Source organism: Triticum aestivum, chromosome 4B (genome assembly GCF_018294505.1).
Source record: "Triticum aestivum cultivar Chinese Spring chromosome 4B, IWGSC CS RefSeq v2.1, whole genome shotgun sequence".
Taxonomy (NCBI): domain Eukaryota; kingdom Viridiplantae; phylum Streptophyta; class Magnoliopsida; order Poales; family Poaceae; genus Triticum; species Triticum aestivum.
In genome coordinates this window covers 579,746,011-579,763,572 of record NC_057804.1, presented here as the reverse complement: position 1 = coordinate 579,763,572, position 17,562 = coordinate 579,746,011, and the positions used below count along the sequence as shown (strand labels likewise).

Genomic DNA, 17,562 nt, shown 5'->3' with positions numbered 1-17,562 from the left:
CGGAGTTTGTGAAGAAGGAGTAGCAGCAAGCAGCGAGGGAGAACGAACTGCCCCTGTTTCCTCTGCTTATAAAGAGGGACGGGGCGGATGTTTCGGCCTTCCGCTTAAACAACCACCCACGATCTCTCCCACGATGCCGCATTCAACGCGTGCCGTTATGGGAGAGTGCGCTGGATACGGAACAAGATTTGGCGTGGCCCAGCCCGCGTGTGCCCGTGCCCTGTATTGGGCCTGGCCCAACAACGCTCGGCACCGTGTCTGGCCCAGACCCGGGGGCTCCTGTCGGTGTACTAGATTAGGGGTACCCTAGTACCCCGAACTTGTGCACGGGCAGTTGCAGCACCCCGCGGCAGAGGCTTGCCGGGCGATCGCCAAGATCCCCCAAGGTTCCCTTGGAGCCATCCAAGAACAAAGTATTTTAAGCTAAGGAGACAAGACCCCGGCAAGAGGAGCTTGCCGGGAAGGCCAACCAGGCGCTCCAATAAACTTGCCGCAACGCGCCACGCGCTCCGGCAAGGCAACAAGGCCCCGGCAAGAGGAGCTTGCCGGGAAGACAAACCAAGGTACCTCGAAGCCCGGTGAGCGACAAGCTTCTGGACCCGACAAGATAACAACAGTGGCAAGGCGCTTGCCGCGGCAGGCGGCCACTCTGCGTCCACGCTCCAGCGCATCCACCAACGTGTCGCTCTGGGGGCCCCTCCGGACGTGCGTGGCGGGAGGCTGTGCAGCCAGCGGTGCGCAGTGGCATGCGAAGCTGACAAGATCGCCATCGTGGCGAACGGTGGCGCCCCTAACGGTCCTTTTCTGCACTGTTTGGGCGACTCAGACGGGCATTTAATGCCCTTGTCCCCTGCCGTCAGGGTTAGGTAGGGTGCACTGTACAAGCAACTGTATCAACTACCTCGCTTTTTACGTTTTTACCCTCCTCTGCGTTGCCACCTGTCGGTGACCCCTTTAGCATATAAAAGGAGGCCCATGCGCAACGTAGGGGGGGGGGTTCGGCTCATGGGTTCGAAGCCTCAGACAGTTTGCTTCGATCCATCCGTAGCCCAGAGAACATCACACTTTCGCTTTGGAGAGCAAGAACACCAGATAATACAACCAGACAAGCAGCAGTAGGAGTGTTATCTCTCCGGAGAGCTCCGAAGCTGGGTAAACTGCTCGTGTGCCTCGCCTCGATCTGCTCTTCGTGCGATCTCCGCCCCCCGCCGAACCGAAAGGGGCCCGGTCCGCCGGCCCCATAGGTGTTCGAGGATCAGTTTCCCCGACAGTGTTTCACAAGGTAGTGTCACCACTTCTGAAAATTACGTGTCTACTATTGGTGTTAAGATCTTGCTCCAAATTCCCATGATCTAATTAGTGTTCTATGCAGAACAACACTTTTGGGTTTTGGGTAATCTCTCAATAGTTTTGAAATGGTAATCTTGCCTGACAATTGAATTTTTGAGGTTGTACTTGCTAATTATTGACCGGTTGCAACTAACTACAATACATATATGCCGCTTAACACAGAATATCAAAGTTGTTGACGCAACAAAAGCAATTGGTGCCACATCCAGTTCGTCGGATGATGTAAATATAGTGGTTGACATGCTTAGTTGTTCCACGTCTGTTACATATTAATAGTGTGGTTTTTCTAACTGTAAAATTTGGCAATTAGAAGAAACCTTTATGGTGGTTTGCTTTATTAGTTGTATCAAATATTCAACTCCTTAGTATAAATCAGATGGGGACTTTGAACATAATCAGTTTAAATAATGACGTACTTTTGTATTGTTATTTTCTTCCTTTATCTCCTTGTATGACTGATCATGTTTTGCTTAATTGAACACCATATATGTATATAAAGTTTTCAACTTTATTCATGTTCTTGTGTTCTGGTTATACTTCCCAGGCTTTGGAGTTTTCTCTGATAGCAAGATGGTTTTTGGAAAATATTTACCAGGAACTTCAGCTAGGCATGAAACACGTGAAAAGTGGAAATAAGATGTGCGAACAATCATCTATGTTTTGGTAACCATGCTGATGAGGGGGGAGCTGCCATTGAGGCATGTTTGGCCGATCGTGGTCCATTAGGGTTTAACTACATAGGAACATGTTATCTTTCAATTAGTGTGCTTTTCTACAATTAGTGTATTTGGCCTTGATAATTGAATATACATGGACATGTTATCTTACAATTAGTGTGCCTTTTCTACACCTTTGTGTAAAGGGTGGAGCCTACACAATGCCTAATGAGCCATGCTTTTTCCCTCCCAGTAAAATGCTCTATTTTCAAGTGGCATCATACAGCGAAGGAGGGGGTCTGGATCAAGAGCTGTAATGTTGCTTGTGACGACATGTCTAGCACTTGCGCGACCCTGGATTCTAGCTTCTTGCAAGTAAGCTCCTTTTGCTGGACTCTCGCTTCTTCTTGCAAGTAAGCTCCTTTTGCTCTTCTATGCCCCCCTCCCGTGAGAATCTCTGGTTGGATTTGGGTAACCAGACCCCAAGAGATGTAATCATGTTTGGATAAGAACTGTGCATGCTAGCTTGATTTAGTTTATAGGAGTAAATTTTATAGATGAATTCTGTATGCTTGCTCGATGGTGATACATGCCATATCTCTGGATTGACTCTATGAGGTAGCCATTAACGTCTGAGGTTTCACACAGAAATGAGTTTGTTGCATTCTCATGTTGAAAAGAATTAAAGACACCTAGCAGAATATGATGTAAAAGTTTTTAGTTCTTATTGGGCCCGTCCACCTATCAAGGTTTGCTGAAAGTTATCAACTTGCTTTGTAGGCTTTGTATCATGTATCTTTGTTTGTGCAAGAAATCCAATTGGAATTGGTCTGTTGTCCTACGCATGTACTTTCTTTTATTGCTTATATATTTCAACCACTTACTTATGTTGTCTCTTAACCATTTCCGACGGCTCAGGTTGGCCATACTATTGTGATAATCTCGGCCAGGATCATTCTTTATATCATGTTGGATCATCTTGGAGTTCGTAGAGCCATTTACCGTCGAAAGATGTACTCATAGAACATAATCAGTGTGATCATGCTTTTCTACACTTTTGTCCTGAGCAATGGGATATGTATTCTGTACTGTATGACTACTCTCTAATGCACTACTCAACCTTCAGTCTCTGTATGTACAAATGACTTTGATCTAATTGTTATGAATGACCTATGGAGTGTTTTGCTTTCTATATAAATAACTTGCTTTAATTCTGATTTATCATATTGTGTAGCTTTTGACCTATTCCTTTTTGCCAAACTTGATGCGTCAAGCTTTGAGCTACTATACTGACAGTGAAGGTAAAATTCCAATATACTCTCCTGCAGCATGCTCATATCACCTACTAATCCACAAGTACATGTTCTATGTAAGATAAACGCTCTCTTTGCTAAAAGCATGGGCTCTGCATTATGTTCCTACTTTAATTACTTTCGCTCTTATATTTGGTATCGAACTTAATGACGAGTGGTTATCTTTTGTGGTCTTATGAACATGCTGAATTTGATGTTGCCTTATAGTCTTATGCCGATATTGAACTCCATTATCTCTTCTGTCACAAACAAAAGTTTTTTCTTCACTTCATTTTGTTACCATGTTTGAATTCATACGCTAAACGTAAATTCCTACTAACTTGCCACTACTTGTTTCATCAAAACATTGGGACCGGCACCCTAGCGCCAAGGCGCGATCCCGATCTAGTACATAGGAAGCAAGAGCATAACAGGACAACAGGCAGAGCTAGACACATTCTAACACGGTGCTACACAATACCGGCGAAGGGTGATAACATTCGGGAAGTTTTCCCAGAGTTAGGCATTTTCGGACAGATGAAACGGAAGGGAAAGATTGCATGTTTGCTATGATAGGGGCATGTGACAGATGAACGGACCGCGTATTCGGATTCGCCTCGTCGTTCTCAGCAACTTTTATGTAGAAAAGTTTTTCATCCGAGCTACGGTTTATTTTATATGATTTTTCAAAGTTTTAATAATATTCTGAAATTTATTACTAATTCAAAATTGGAATTATGATGTCAGCCTGACGTCATCACGACGTCAGCAGTCAACCCAGCCAGTCTAGGTCAAACCTGGCGGCTGGGTCCCACCAGTCATAGACAGTGGGTTAAACAGAGTTAAAAAACTAATCTAAACATAGTTAGTTAAACTACTAGGCCCACATGTTAGTGTCTAATTATGTTAACTAAATTAGCTTAGTTAATTTCGTTAATTAGGGGGCGATGGGCCCCATCTGTCAGTTGCACGGGCCGGTCCAGTCAGCATGGTGGACCGGGCAACAGGCCGGTCGGACCCCTTGGGCCCACGGGTCAGCGACCCAGGGGTGGCCCCAGGCCGGCTGGCCTCGTCGGAGTTGCTCCGGCGAGCTCCAACGCGGCGGCGAGGCGCGGGTGAGCTTCAGGTTTCGCCCACAGGGCATCTCCAGGGCTGTGGTTAGGTCCGTTCGAATGGCCAGTCCACACCGCGTCGAATGGAGGTGGTGGCGTGGCCGGGGACGGCCGGGAACGTCACCAGCGGCGAGTCAGGTGGTGGTGGGTTTCCGGTGAGCGGCGAACAGGGGGCTGCATGGCACGGTGAGCCGCGTGCGTGTGCTTGTTGGGATCTAGGCGAAGTGGCGAGAGAGTTGCGCACGGGGCCGATGTCATTTGGTCGCCGGAGCATCGCCGGCGACGAGCTCAGGCGGAGCTGCATTCGGGCATGACGGGGAGGAGCAGCTACGGCGGTGGAAACGCGCGGGGAAGAGAGGGGAAAGAGGCCCGTGCTCATGTTGGTCCTATAGGTGTGCTCAAGTGGGCTCGAGGAGGGCTCGGTGTGGCGGATTCGACGGCGAAGCTCGTCGGAGCAGAGGAGGAAGACGACGACGTAGGGGATGATGCATGGGCGCTCCTGCTTGGGTGATTCATCTGGGAGGAAGAGGAGGTCGAGGCGGTCCTTGGCGCGGAGGCGAGGCGAGGCGGTGTCGGGGACCGCGTGCATTACGGCGGCGGGGCCACGGTGGCGCTCGGATGCGATGGGGATTGGGAGAGGCGGAGAGGGCAAGCAGCAGCTCGTGGGGAAGGGAGGGAAGATCTCTCGGGGGGCATGGGGTCAACGCTGACGTCCTTATCCTCCCCGCGGCGCCTGTAGCAGTGTGGCCGGCGAGGTGGGTTCGGCGGTGATGCCCCTGTTGCGGTCTGAGACCGAGGAACATGGCGGGGGAGGGGGAGAGATTGGTGCGAGGGGGGCAACTGGGCTGGCTCGGGTGGGTTAGGTGGGCCAGCCCAGGTGGGTTCGGTCCAGGGAGGGGGTTGCTCTCTCTCTCTCTCCCTTTTCTTTTTCTTAAGCATCAGTTTCAAATAGCTTAGGCCATTTAAATACTTAAAAAAATAGGTTCACCACAAATATTCATTGTGGATTATTTGGCACAAGATGAACATTTTAGTTTACTGCTTGAAGAGATAATGTGTTTTACTTTATTTTAAATTTTGAATTTGGACCGGATTCGAACCAACGCGAGTTTTAACAACAGTAAACGCGGTGACGTGGCATCATTAGCGGAGGTTACTGTAGCTTAACTATCCGGGCGTCACAATTCTCCTCCACTACAAGAAATCTCGTCCCGAGATTCAAGGGGTGGAGTAAGGGGAAAGACTCGGGAAGGACGGAGCTCGTCACATGATAGGTACCTGGGGGCTATCTCATTGAATGTGGCATAGAGGCATCTCTCAAGTTAAAATTCAAGAAAGTCATCGAGAGCAAGGTAAGAAGGTGCAATAAGAAGGTTCAACCGGGTAGGCGATCGTTCATTGCCTGAAATAGATGGTGAAAGGGGTTCAGAGCAATGGGAATAAGTATTGTGTTTGATACCAGAACAGATCACAAGGAACGTGGCCCGTGAATTACATACAAGTGCAATATGGTGATACAAGTGCAATATGGATAGTAGATAAAGGTTTTTGTAATATGAAATTATAAAAACAGCAAGGTAACTAATGATAAAAGTGAGCGTAAATGGTAGGAAACAAGGCCTAGGGTTCATACTTTCACTAGTGCAAGTTCTCTCAACAATAATAACATAGATAGATCATATAACAATCCCTCAACATGCAACAAAGAGTCACTCCAAAGCCACTAATAGCGGAGAACAAACGAAGAGATTATGGTAGGGTACAAAACCACCTCAAAGTTATTCTTTCGGATCGATCTATTCAAGAGTTCGTACTAGAATAACACCTTAAGACACAAATCAACAAAAACCCTAATGTCACTTAGATACTCCATTGTCACCTCAAGTATCCGTGGGCATGATTATACGATATGCATCACACAATCTCAGATTCATCTGTTCAACCAACACAAAGTACTTCAAAGAGTGCCCCAAAGTTTCTACCGGAGAGTCAAGACGAAAACGTATGCCAACCCCTATGCATAGGTTCATGGGCGGAACACGCAGGTTGATCACCAAAACATACATCAAGTGGATCACGTGTATATCCCATTGTCACCACAGATAAGCACGACAAGACATACATCAAGTGTTCTCAAATCCTTAAAGACTCAATCCGATAAGATAACTTCAAGAGGAAAACTCAATTCATCACAAGAGAGTAGAGGGGGGGGGAGAAACATCATAAGATCCAACTATAATAGCAAAGCTCGCGATACATCAAGATCGTGCCATAGAGAGAATACGAGAGAAAGAGAGACCAAACATATAGCTACTGGTACATACCCTCATCCCCGAGGGTGAACTACTCCCTCCTCGTCATGGAGAGCGCCGGGATGATGAAGATGGCCACCGGTGATGGGTTCCCCTCCGGCAAGGTGCCGGAACGGGCTCCCGAGAGGTTTTTGGTGGCTATAGAGGCTTGCGGCAGCGGAACTCCCAATCTATCTTCTCCGTGGATGTTTTTAGGGTACGTGGGACTATATAGGCGAAAGAAGTCGGTCGGGGGGTGCTCGAGGGGCCCACGAGACAGGGGGGCGCACCCGGTAGGGGGGGGGGCGCCCCCTATCTCCTGGCCTCCTCGAGGATCTTCTGACGTGAACTCCTAGTCTCTAGGATCATATTCTTCCAAAAAATCACGTTGCCAAAGGTTTCATTCGGTTTGGACTCCGTTTGATATTCCTTTTCTTCGAAATACTAAAACAGGCAATAAAACAACAATATGGGCTGGGCCTCCGGTTAGTAGGTTAGTCCCAAAAGTAATATAAAAGTGTATAATAAAGCCCATAATCATTGAAAACAGATAATAAAATAGCATGAATGCTTCATAAATTATGGATACGTTGGAGACGTATCAGCATCCCCAAGCTTAATTCCTACTCATCCTCGAGTAGGTAAATGATAAAAGAAAGAATTTATGAAGTGTGAATTCTAGAAGGTGCACAAGTTTGATCAATGATAATTTCAATCACCTTTTCTAGCATGATAATATGTCATAACAGTAGTTCATCTCATAAAACTTCTCACAATAAAGTAACAAACAATTCACATGTTAAAGCATAGACCATAAACTTTCTTGAAAACTAGCAAACTTCATTCTTAGTCATTAAACAATCGCAATTCATCTTATTTTCAGGAATAGCAAACTCCACATACTCAGCTATCATATAGTCTTCTACAATTGCTAACACTCACGCAATACTAATGGTTATGGAGTTTCAATCGGACACTGAGAAAGATAGGGGCTTATAGTGTTACCTCCCAAGTATTCACCTTTGGGTGATGTCAACAATAATAATTCATGCTAACTTACATCCAATTGGATATATATATCAGGATCTTCCCAACACGAGGTGCTTGCCAAAGGATAAAATGAAAAAGGGAAAGGTGAAGATCACCTTGACTCTTGCATAAAGTAAAAGACATAAGGTAAAAGATAGGCCCTTCGCAGAGGGAAGCAGAGGTTGTCATGCGCTTTTAGGGTTGGATACACAAAATCTTAATGCGAAAGAACGTCACTTTATATTGCCACTTGTATATGGACCTTTATTATGCAGTCCGTCGCTTTTATTTCTTCAATAACAAGATCATACAAAGCTTATTTTCTCCGCACTAATAAGTCATGCATATTTAGAGAGCAATTTTTATTGCTTGCACCGATGACAACTTACTTGAAGGATCTTACTCAATCCATAGGTAGGTATGGTGGACTCTCATGGCAAAAACTGGGTTTTAAGGATATTTGGAAGCACAAGTAGTATCTATACTTGGTGCAAGGAATTTTGGCTAGCATGAGGGGGAAAGGCAAGCTCAACATGTTTGAATGATCCATGACAATATACTTTAACTGAGATGTCGGAAAACATAACCCATTATGTTGTCTTCCTTGTCCAACATCAACTCTTTAGCATGTCATCCTTAATGAGTGCTCCCAATTATAAAAGATGTCTAGGATAGTGTATTTATATGTGAAATCTCTGTTCCTTCAATATTCTTTCATGAATTGTTCAAATGACCAATACAACGCTTGCTAACCTTAAATAAATTTACAACCTCTAATTCTTAGATGTGGAGTCAATACTCCCTATTGGATAAGCAAATGAGGCATATATAATTTCAGATTTATGACATTCAACTCATTCAACAATTTACTCATAGGATATAAGTGAAGCACACGAGTAAATGACAAACTACTCCGAAAGATACAAGTGAAGATCAATGAGTAGTCGAATAATTGTGCAACTATGTGAAGACTCTCTAACATTAAGGAATTTTAGATCTTGGTATTGTATCCAAATAGCAAGCAAAGCAAAATAAAAAGACATTGCAAGGATAGCACAACTCATGTGAAGAAGCAAAAACTTAGGCTCAACCGATACTAACCGATAGTTGTTGAAGAAGAAAGATGGGATGCCTACCGGGGCATCCCCAAGCTTAGATGCTTGAGACTTCTTGAAATATTATCTTGGGGTGCCTTGGGCATCCCCAAGCTTGAACTTTTGTGTCTCCTTAGTTCCTCTCATATCGTGGTTTCTATATTTTTCAAAAGCTTCATCCACAACAAACTCAACAAGAACTCGTGAGATAGGTTAGTATAAACCAATGCAAAACCTTATCAATTTATACTGTAACAAATCACTAAAATTATTATTCAACATTTAATACTATGCCTCTGCATATTTAATACTCCTATCCTCAAATAGAATCATTAAACAAGCAAACATATGCAAACAATGCAACCATAACAGCAATATGCCAAAACAGTATAGTCTATAAAGAATGCAAGGGTATCAATACTTCCCTAACTCCAAAAATTATGAAACAAAATTCCCACTGTAGTAAATTTATCAGAGCTCATTATGCAAAAAATTTAACATTATACAATTCTCTGACTTTTCTAGGGAATTTTTGCAACATCGGTAAACTTCCTGTTTTCAAATAGCAACATGTATACTAGCAAAATAAGCATGGCAAAGGCTATCCTTGACTTCTTTATTGAAACTAAAGATGCAAAACATTAATCTAAATAACAGCAAGCAAATACTAACAAAAGAAAATGATGCTCCAAGCAAAACACATATCACTAGCAATTGCATCAAGGAATTCTACTGCTGGATCAACTGGGTGATCTCAGGCGGGAAAACAAAATCAGGGTCTCTTCTCGGAGGCATCTGATGGGTTTAGATGGAAGAGATTAGAATAGAAAAAGATCTAGGGGAGAAACACTACCCATATGCATATGAGGCAAACACAAACATTCATTCAATCAATCAAGCAAGGGCATACAAAACGGTCTAGGACTATCGCAAAGGTGCTCAACTACTACTAGTTACATGGGGGGAAATACTACTATTATATGGTGGTCATCTAGAAATTTTGATCGGTGGAAGACTCCATGATGTCTGCTCCAGCTTCATCTTTGTAGTCATCATCACTTGGATCGGAATCGGTGTCGTCGATGATGATGTAGTTGTCCGGACAAGTGGGATTGTCTTCCTCTTCTTTCGGGGCTGGTCCTCCCATGAAGACTCCGATCTTCTTGACTAGGTCGTCATTCTTCTCCAGTAGGGTCTTGATTTCCTCCTCATATCCATCACGTGTAAACTTGAGTTCTTCCTCCAGCTCGATGATCCTAGTTTTCGCCTTCTTCATCTCCATCATATCTGCGCACATCTGGTTCTCCTGACATCGAATGTGCTGGTTTAGCTCCTGGATAAAAGCTGCGAAAGATCTATCCTTCCTGGTGCTGATCATCTCCCATTGTTCATCTCGGCGCCCACATATTTGATATGTGGTGTCCTTAAGCTCCCTGTTGTAGACTTCTCCAATGCGTCCCATGGTAATATGAGCTGCCATACTCTTGCCAAGGCTCCAGGTGGGTGCTTCGAAAGAAAACTCTATGGGTTTGGAAGTTGGCGAGAACGTCCTTCCTGGAACTCATACTTGAATCATCCAGCGCTCTTCTTCTGGTAAAGTGGCGTTGTACGTCCCGGTGAAGCTTGGTATTCCAATCTTCAAGTACCTAGTGACTTCCTTCAGGTGGCGTCCAAAAGGTGTGTCTTCATCTGGTTGCGCGAACTTGTTCTTCTTCTCCGTCATCCTAAAGAGTGGAAAATGGAGAGGAGTCAGAAATGAGTAGAGAAGAGTGACCTAGGGTTTATCTTAGTGGTCGTGTCCTACACTCAGCATGTGCTCTGATACCATCTTGTAGCGACCCGACCTCAGATGGTCAAGTCTCTGTGCTTCTGTGTCATCCCTGGATCGGTAATGCTAACACACACAGTACTCGAAGGATTTATAACAGAGTAGCAATCACACACTTATTACATCGAATGTCTCAAAATAGAACTTGTTACAAATATGGCTTAAGGCCATCTAATACGATAACAACGGAAGGCTTGCAAGATAAAGTGAGTCCATCAACTCCAACGACATAGCTGAGCTGCACGGCAACGACCTACCGAACCTTACTTCTCGTCTGAAAAGTCTGCAACATAATACGTTGCAGCCCGAGAACGGGTCAGCACATGGAATATGCTGGCAATGTAACACAATAGAGCAATAACAGAATAATGCTACCACTACATGCATATTTGGCTGGTGGAAAGCTCTATGGTTACAGTTTTTGCGAAAAGCCAATTTTCCCCTACAACAAAGGAATATATTTTTAATTTAACTATCATGGTGGTTGAAACATCATTGAGAAGGTATAACCCCAACTCAATCCCAATTAAGATAATTAACAACCCAGCAATATTAACTTAGAGTGATGAGATACATGTGAATACTCAAGTACTAGATACTCAGAATTCTCCATAACCAGGGACACGGCTAACCATGATTAGATTGTACACTCTGCAGAGGTTTGCGCACTTTTCCCCACAAGACTCGATCGCCTCCGTTGGTTTCTCGCACTGCATGGTGTTTGAGAAACGGATGACCAAGACACAGTCTTTCAGAAACATTAACTCTCTACTCTAGGTAGACCATACCAAACCTACAAAACCCACTACCTACTGATCTACCTCTTCAAGAGCTTCACGTAACTTACTCAACTATGCTAGAGCCCATAATAGCTTGTGGCTGCACACGAAAGTTTCTAGCATGAATAGACTCAGTTCCCTTTGAGCCTGGGTGGCGGTCCATAGGAAGATCACACGGTAACCCTGGGATTTCCAAAAATAAAACAGACAACACTGGATTCCCCAGGTGCCTCAATCCACCTAGATGTGTATTAAAGTTGCCACCTTAAATAAACCATTAATTAACAAACTCACATCTGTCATGGATACACTCAAACCCAATCCACGTCTACAAGCATAGCATACCAATATAAGCAACGCGCAGAAATAACTCCCAAGGGTTTGATAATGAACAGGGCAATAGGTTCTACCTCAGCAACTACTTCCCAACCCACAAGTTAATGACATCCTAACCATGCAATGTTTGAGGGTTGAAACTAATGCATAAAAACTGGGTATGAAAAGAGTATGATCAAAGTGTTACTTGCCTTGCTGACGATCCGTGAATCCTAGAGACTCGTAGTAACACGCTTCGCACTCCGGGAATTCTATTGCAAACAAACAATAACTTACATAAGCAACTAGCAAGATGCACAAGTAAAGCTCCAAATAAAAGAGGTTGACCGGAGAGTTCAACTTAAGAACTCCGGTTCACAAAAAGAAACAAACCAAACGTAACAACGAAACTCAAACGGCAAAAGAAACAAGATCCATTTACTAATCTGAACTAGGGTCAAATTTACCGAGACAAAAACTTGTTTGAGTTGATTATTCGGAAAGAGGGTTTCGAGATGAAACTCCAGGCGCTTGAATCGCCTGATTCCGATAAACGAGCGAAAAGTTAAACTGGTTCGAACATCGGATCAGAAATCGCGATCAGAATAATCGCGGAATAAATCCGATAAAAAGAAAAACGATGAACGGCTAAATGAACGAACGTTCGTTAGCAGAAACTAAATGACGAACACGTTCGTTAAAATGAACGAACGAGCGAACGCTCGCTAAGTAAATAAACCAGAAAAATAAAGCCGATCTAAAAAAACGAACTAGGGTTTTTCTTAAAAAAACCGAAGGGGTTTTTATAAAAAAATGACGGCGGTGCGGCTACCTCCGGCGAGGTCGTCCGGCGGGGCGGGCGGCTCCGGCGGGGCTCGACGAGGGCGGCGGGAGGCGGTGGGAGGGCTAGAGGCGGCGGCGGTGCTAGGGCGGCGGCGGCGACTCGGCGGCGGCGGCGGCGGCTCGGGGCTTGGGCTCGGGCTCCGGGGTGGGCGGCGGTGGTGATGGTGTAGAGGGGGGGGCTATTTATAGGTTGGGGGGGCGGCTATCGTGGATCTAAGTCTGACAGTAGAGTGGGGGGTAGGTATGGAGAGGCAAGGTCCTAGCTATGGAGAGGTTGTAAGCACAAGAGATGTACGAGTTCAGGCCCTTCTCGGAGGAAGTAAAAGCCCTACGTCTCGGAGCCCGGAGGCGGTCGAGTGGATTATGTGTATATGGATTACAGGGTGCCGAACCCTTCTGCCTGTGGAGGGGGGTGGCTTATATAGAGTGCGCCAGGACTCCAGCCAACCCACGTAATGAAGGGTTTAAGGTACATTAAGTCCGGGGCGTTACTGGTAACACCCCACATAAAGTGTCTTTACTATCATAAAGTCTACTTAATTACAGACCGTTGCAGTGCAGAGTGCCTCTTGACCTTCTGGTGGTCGAGTGAGTCTTCGTGGTCGAGTCCTTCAAGTCAGTCGAGTGAGTCCCTCGTAGGTCGACTGGAAGGTGATCTCTTCTAAGGGTGTCCTTGGGCAGGGTACTTAGATCAGGTCTGTGACCCTACCCTAGGTACATGACTCCATCATTAGCCCCCGAATGGATTGAGGCTTGAGTGATGAAGGAGTTGATGTTGTTTCTGATTAGCCTTCGCATACTGGTCGTGCGTTTTGGTTTTTGAACCAAAAAATCTCTTTGTTGATAGTGAGCAACCTTTCTTCAGTCGACTCGATCCATTCTTTTCCTTCGTCGAGTGATCTTTTGGACTTCGCCGATTTCCGAGCGACGGATCGCAGGAAATCCCGCGTTTGGCAGACCGATCTGCCGTTCGCGGATTCCGCGGGATGCGAAATTTGGGGAAGCGCGCGAAGCGGGGCGGACCGCGGTGTTCGGACGGGACAGGGCATAGACGCCTCGATCCCCGCGCCACTTTTTTCGCCACGTATCGCGTCCGCGTAACTGTTCAGGATATGATTAGATCGACCGGGCCCACCTGTCATCCACTCGGAAGGGATCTTATAAATGCGCCCGGCGAGGGTTTTTTGAACAGTGCCTCAGCATTCTCCCTCTGTTCCCTTCGTCTCCGCCCAACGCGCTCGCTCTCGCCTCCGCACAACTTCTCCTCGCGCGTCCCGCCGGCAGCCATGGTCAAGGAGAAGACGGCGGCGTTGGAACGCGCGAAGAAGGCGTCGGCGACGGAGAAGGCGAAGGGGAGATCCACCAGTCGTGGCGGGTCTTCGTCTAGATCTCGCCTGCCGAAAGGCTGGGTCCAGGGAGATTGGATCCAATCGACCATCACGGAGAAGGATCTCCTCGACATGGCCAACGAGGGCCTGATCCCTCATGGAGCTGCGAGGCTTCCGGGGAAAGAGTGGCAGCCCCAGCCGGAAGAGGGTGAGTGCGTGCTTCTGGCTACCCATGTCGACCGCGGATTTTCTTTGCCGCCGAGCATTTTCTTCCGTGGTTTCTTGAACTTCTTTGGAGCGCAACTCCACCACTTCACCCCGAATTCTATCGCCTATCTTGCCGCGTTTGTGTCCATGTGTGAGAGTTTCCTGGGTTGTCGACCGCATTGGGGTTTGTTCAAGCACATATTCACGTGTCGCTCTCAGACCGTGAAGAAGGCGAGCCCAGGCGACGAAAAAACCCGAGTTGTCCAAATGTGTGGGGGTCTGGGGATCCAGGTGAGGAACAAGAGCACCTTCCCAGCCATGACATTTCCCGAGTCAGTCAGAGGCTGGCAGTCGACCTGGTTCTACTGCCAGGATCAGTCGACGCCGGGGCAGTCGAGTGGACTCCCTCAGTTCACCATGGGCCGAGTGAACAAGCCCTCCTCTCTGAAGGTGATTCCGGAGGAGAAAGCTGACGTGAAGATGCTGATGGAGCGTGTAGTTCAGTTGGTTCGGGAGGGAGTGACGGGTATGGATCTCCTGGAGGTTTTTCTTAGGCGTCGTATCCAGCCTCTTCAGTTCCGGAGCCATTGCATGTGGTTGTACTGTGGGACTGAGGATGTGACTCGGGTCAATCCAGAAGCAGTCGACGATGCCACTCTGGAAAGGTGGATGGCTGCTGTTACTGGGAACAAGGATAACCCTCGCGGAGCCAGAAGGATTCCTCCACTCGACTGCCACAGTGATCCAAACAAGGTATGTCTGCTCCACTTCCCATTGTATTCTCGTCACATTTATTTCTGTTTTCTCTGCTGATCGGTCGACTGATCTTTGTCTTGATGTCTATCAGGCCCTCACTGAGCTGTACTCGATGCCCAACGGAGCCCAGGCTCCGACCGAGGAGGGAGAAGCGAGCGGGGGCGAGAGCCAGGAGGAGGAGTGGGACTCGAACGCCGCCGAGGATGATGATGATGACGATGACGATGATGATGATGATGATGATGATGATGATGAGGACGAAGAAGAGGAGGAGGAGGAGGTCGCACCACCGCGCTCGGAAAGGCGGTCGAAGCTTGTCCATGACCCTGCGACTGAACGTGGCAAGGGGGTTGCGACTGTTACACAGTCAACCAAGCGCCCTCGGACCACCTCTCCGGCGCCGACTGAAAAGGCGTCGAAGCAGCCCATGGCGGCCCCGTCAAAGCCGACCAAGCTCCTGCCGAAGATGAAGGTGTCCATCCCCACCATATCAGGGTAATCATGCTGCTTAAGTCTTCTTGTTTTGTGCGAACTTTATCTCTGGTTGGCGCTGGAGTTAGTCGACTGATTCTTTGGAGTTGCAGTGCTGCTACTTCTGAGACCTCAGCCCGGGCTGACGACCATGAGATGGAGGACGCAGCAACCTCAAAACCTGGTACTATACTCTTAACACCGTTTCTAGTCGACTGACTCATGATCTCTAATTCTGATTCTTTTCTGTAGCTCCATCCGATGTTGTTATCACTCTCCCTGATGATGATGAAGATGAGGAACCGCTGAAGCACAGAAGGAGTAGGAAAGCGTCTGCCGGCAGGGTGCCCCAGGATGTGACGGTTCCTGAGACTCTGGTTGCGGAGGAGGAGAACACCACTCGACACACTGTGTCCTTCGCAGATCCACTGACGAGTGCTCTGCAGCCCTCCCTCTTCACGACGCACCACGTCCCAGAGGACCAAGCTGGCGCCGCGAAGGAGGGATACGCCAGGCAGGGATCATGATGGAGCAGTTGAAGACCATCCGGGATGCGAGCCAGGCAGCTTACGACGCCAGTTCCGCCCTTCAAAGCAATGTTCAGGTCAGTCGACCACCGCTTGCTCTGTTAGGATATGCTATCAAAAACTTTTCTTTTCAGAATTTATAGTAATCACCCACTGGGTGTGTCGATTTAAACTCCGTGTTAGCGGGGGCACGCTGAGTGCACCCGCTGGGTGTAGTCCCCAAGGCTAAGGTCGACTGCTGGCAGTCGGCCTTAGGCTTTATAAGTTCAGTCTTTCCGTCATTCGACTATGGCGAATGGATTTCGCAAACCGGTGGGGGCACGCTGAGTGCACCCACTGGGTGTAGTCCCCAAGGCTAAGGTCGACTGCTGGCAGTCGGCCTTAGGCTTTTTTTTTGAGGTCGACTGGTCGACTTTGTCTTCAATAGGATTAGTGGGGGCACGCTGAGTGCACCCACTGGGTGTAGTCCCCGAGACTACGGTCGAATGCTTGTATTCGGCTGTAGTCTTAGAAACGCATGATTTTTCCTTTTCCACTCGGAAGTGAATTATCTTTGACATTTAGTCGATTGATTCTTCGCAGAGATCCTGTGACCTTGCGGCTCGCTACACTGAGCTGGAAAACAAGCACATTCAGCTCGAGCTGGATTTGAAGCTGGCTCAGGAGAATCTGACGAAGGCAAAGGAGGAGACCAAAGGTATGTTTGGTGAGACCTCGACGACTGCTTTTTTCCCTTTATTTGTTTCAAAATCTGATCTTGCTGTAACTTGCAGGTAAGGTGAAGGAGGCCCAACAGAAAAAAGACCTTGAACTAGCTGAGAAGATCAAGCTTGCTGACGAGAAGTTAGCTTCAGTCACCAAGCTTGAACAAGAAAATACCAATCTGAAAGCTGCTCTTGGGAAGAAAAATGATCTGGAGGCCTTCCTGAGTGGTCTTGCCAAGAAGCTGTTCCTTATGCTTGAAGGTAAACCTTTACGCTCAACAATCATTTTCAACTGTGATTTTTCCATTCGACCATTGCCTTGACTCGGTGATCGCCCTTGCAGAATTTTGTCAAGACTTTGAAGAAGAGACTAGCCGGCTGGAACCAAACCTTGACCCCGTCAATTCTCCGGTGAACGACGAAGTTGCCATGAATGTTTTCCGACTGGAGTCCCGTGTTGCAGCTGTCGTGGACTATCTTGCAAGGCTGAAGGTCGCCACATCTCGCATCGACTCAACGCTCTGGCCCAGGGAGACACTCCAGAACGACCTCGAGTCGCTGATGGCTCGCTTGAACACGGTCCCTGGTCGAGTGCAGGAGTGGAAAAAGTCCTCGGCTCGGTGCGGTGCAGATGTTGCTCTGTGTCTGGCCCGAGTCCACTGCAAAGATGCGCGAGAAGACAAGCTGGCGGCCCTCCGGGTGGCCAACACCAAGAAACACGACTTCAGGTCCTTTATGGAAACTTTCATTGCTGCTGCCACTCGGATCGCAGATGGAATTGATCTTGATGAATTTGTTGCACCTTCCAGCCCTCCACAGGAGGGGTAAAAAACTTCTTTTAAGCTCGACGCTTTAAATTTGCCTCGGTATGCCGAGTGGAGTTGTAACCGATAAACCCTTAACAGGCTTAGCGCCTGAGCACTTTCGGTTCCTTTAGGTATCGTTCCAAACTTGAATTTGATGTTTGAATATGATTGCTT

The 17,562-nt window shown here is 47.1% G+C and overlaps 1 long non-coding RNA gene across 3 annotated transcripts in view; it reads left to right on the top strand.

Annotated features, from left to right (window-relative positions):
* Window positions 1-3,702, top strand: part of LOC123093379 (uncharacterized) — a 20,267-nt gene extending 16,565 nt beyond the window's left edge. The window contains exons 5-6 of one of the 3 annotated variants that reach the window (XR_006445319.1): window positions 2,260-2,381; window positions 2,925-3,702. This is a non-coding gene — a long non-coding RNA (uncharacterized lncRNA). Of the gene's footprint in view, window positions 1-2,259 lie in introns of all 3 variants that reach the window. The other 2 variants (XR_006445318.1, XR_006445317.1) reach the window with 2 other exon arrangements.
* The last annotated feature ends 13,860 nt before the right edge of the window (window positions 3,703-17,562 follow it).